We start from the raw sequence: 3367 nt of genomic DNA, 5'->3' as shown, positions 1-3367 counted from the left end.
TATTAGCTAGGTTAGTCATTGCCACATTAGAGAGACAGAAACACATACAAGGGTATATATGATTTAACTCTGCAGATCACACCAGTACATAATGTTGGCAGGTACTGTGTTAATTCTAATGTTACCCAACATGTTCAGAAAAATAAAATGTGAAAAGACTGACTATATATCCAGGTTTGCTGAGACATTTTGTTAGAACTTTTTGGTTTTGATCACATTGAATCTGATAAGAAAAGCCCCAAAGATGTCTGTGATAAGTCCTAAATTTTTTGCTGTTCCTTGTACAAAACGAACTCTACTCATTGAATATGAAACCATCCCAATATGTTGCTGTTTAACACTTGGCTTGTCATATGCTACACATTTTAATATGAGATATTTTGAATTCCTTTAGGATGACAAGTGATGAAGTTTTTTCTAATAATACTAGAAATGTAACTGCAAAGGTTGGGGAGATTCCTGGACTCATGTGTTATTCCCAACATGATTAAAGGCTTATGTGAAAATATGCAACTTGTTGCTCAGTAACTCATTATATGCAAACATGCAGCTATGTATCTAATACAACAAACATAATTTATTCTAATGTTCATGTCCTGATCTGAGGAAAATTTGAAAAGAGCAGAATCAAGAGAAAAGACGTATACCTAAAGACTTTTTGAAATGGTCTTGTGATGCCATTTTGGCCCTCACCCTGCTATGGCTTGAATGATGCCAATTGTGATTTACAAGAATAGTTGTGGGGCCCTGGTCTTTAAGCAGTATGCATGGCTCTCATTTTCAAACACTTCTGTAGTTAGTATTGTTTGTGTATTAAAGCAGCTGTGTTAACTGAAGTCATGCCAGACTGTCTACATTTTTAGAATTTAGAAATATGTTAAGTGTGGGTGCAAAATATGGTTGTATCTATTTTAGATCTATTTGTAAATCTCTCAGAGCAGCAGCTTCAGCACACAACTAAATCTTCACCGATGATGCTAAGAGAGGAAGCAATGTAGACAGCTTAGTCAGATAATTGTATTTTGTCTCTGTGTTGTTTAGTTATGCTCTGAGTGGGGCTAGATGGGCTAGATCTCTCATTGGCTAATCAACATTGATGACCCCACTATTCATACCACTAGTGGAGCTACTCCAGTGGTAACGTAATGATGAGAAATTTCTTAACACGTGGAGTGGCCGTGGACCTTATTTCCCCTCAGTTAGGGAATTTCAAGTATTTTACTAGTCTTAATGTAAGTGAAGAGGTTCCAGAAGCTTGGGAAAGACATTCCAAGTCTCTCTAAACTTAATTTTATATCCAGGATAAGCTAATCATCAACTAGACCCTTATAAACCTAAACACATTTGGATACAAACGCTCGTCTTGAAACAGAATCCCTCTTACCTTTTAAGGATAGCTCATGAAATGCATTCTGCCAAATGGTGTAGAAGGTGGCTTCAGGCAGGTTGTAATGTAATTTTAGAAGCCTCAACTTTGAGTCATGGTTAAATGTATATTTAGAAATAAATTTGAAATGATCTGAAGTTGTACTACATAGTTATGTGGAATATGTGTAGATTAATACAGTCTTCCTGTTGGAAATCTGTGTCAGATCTGGGTAGTACTGTACCCACTTGCTCACAAGTATTTCAGTTATGTATGAATACATGTCCTGATAAGTAATTGCTGCTAAACTAAGCAATAGCTAGTTACAAGGAATGACTGAAAAGTTTCTTCCAGTTTGAGAGAGATTGTTAGTTTTACCTCTACTCCCTATTTATAGTACATGGGACTTCTCTCAAATGGTAGCAATTTGCCAAAAACTAAGAAAATGTAAGTGTGATCCCCGTACTTAATATATAATACTATATCCCTTATAGGCTACATGGATTACTGTTTTTAAAATTATTTTGAAAGGTGCTGCATTTTAGCACAGTCAAGTAGCTGATGAAATACACAGTGGGCATGTCTACACATACATTTACACCAGCTTAAATTTACTGCACGATAGGTGGGAATAGGCCATTGTCTACATGTGAAGGCACTAAAGCACATTAATGCTATGTGTGGACTGACTTGGGAGTAAAGTTAGTCTACACACAGTGTTACTGTGCAGTGTTTACATGTGCATTACAGCGCAGTAAATAATCGGGCATAAATTTGATACCTGCGTGATGCAGATATCAAATTTATGCTCAAGTTGGTGTAAGTCACCATATTTACTGCACAGTATGGGTGTGCATGTGTAGATGCATGCCCATACTGTGCAGTAATTTTGGTTACTGTGCAGTAAATGCGCATGGGTAGACATGCCCAGTATACAATTAACTCAGTATGAAACTCACTATGTACCCTGCAATACTGTTTGCACATACTGGCTATGTCTACATGAGATGCTGACTGTAGTCATTTAGTACTTGGATAAACAAGTACTAAATGACTGTGCAGTAACCCGAGTACTGTGCAGTAGCGCTGACAAATGTCTTTTTCGTAACGCTACTTCTCAGTAATCTAATGCTACTGCAAAGTAACATCACATCACAGTTGTTGCCATGTGACGTTACTGTGTAGTAGTATTGGGTTACTGTGTAGTCAGTGTCTCATGTAGATGCAGTCACTATATTTCTAATGGTGGTTTTAGATTCTTCCTAATACAGTGATAAACCATTCTTGCAGTGAATTAGTTTTGGCAATGTGAAAATTTCTAATACATTCATATTTTTTTATAATAATTTAATTTTATTGGTCAGATTCTTCCTTCATTTATAGCAGTGTCAGTTGTGAGTAACTCCAAAATCAGGAGAATTACTCCAGATTGGCAAAACCTAAATGGATATAATCCAGCCTTAATGAATGAAGAGCCAAATATTCCAAACTTTCCTGATGTGAGTAGAATTACTCACTTGAACAACTCTGAGAGGCTACCCACATAAATGAAGTGTTTACAGATGACAATATATATGATGTAGCTGACTGTCATCACAAATCATGTGGATGTAACTTGTCCATCTATTATGAGAAGCTAGTGTTTCTTTATAATCTATTAGTACTGGCAAGAGTAATTGTTCATTATACTGCAGACATATAGCTTATTTGGGAAGTATAAACACTCATACTTTGAATATTGTTCCTCTATGATTGACGGGAAAAGAGAAGTATGTCAATTCAATCCATAACATTCATTATGGGTGTGATAAGTTTTACAAAGGTTACTTTTTACACTTTGCTTTTGAATAAATAGATATCTAAAAGAGTTAGTGCATTTCTTTCTTTCTGTGCATTTTTTTTGCTTTTTGTTGTCTGAAAAGTCATAGTTATACAATAACAGAACTCCCTTTACTCTAAACAAACAAGTATCTCTTTATATTACAGATGTGAACCAGAAAA

Source organism: Alligator sinensis, unplaced genomic scaffold, assembly GCF_000455745.1.
Source record: "Alligator sinensis unplaced genomic scaffold, ASM45574v1 scaffold374_1, whole genome shotgun sequence".
NCBI lineage: Eukaryota > Metazoa > Chordata > Crocodylia > Alligatoridae > Alligator > Alligator sinensis.
This window is presented reverse-complemented; position numbering follows the sequence as displayed.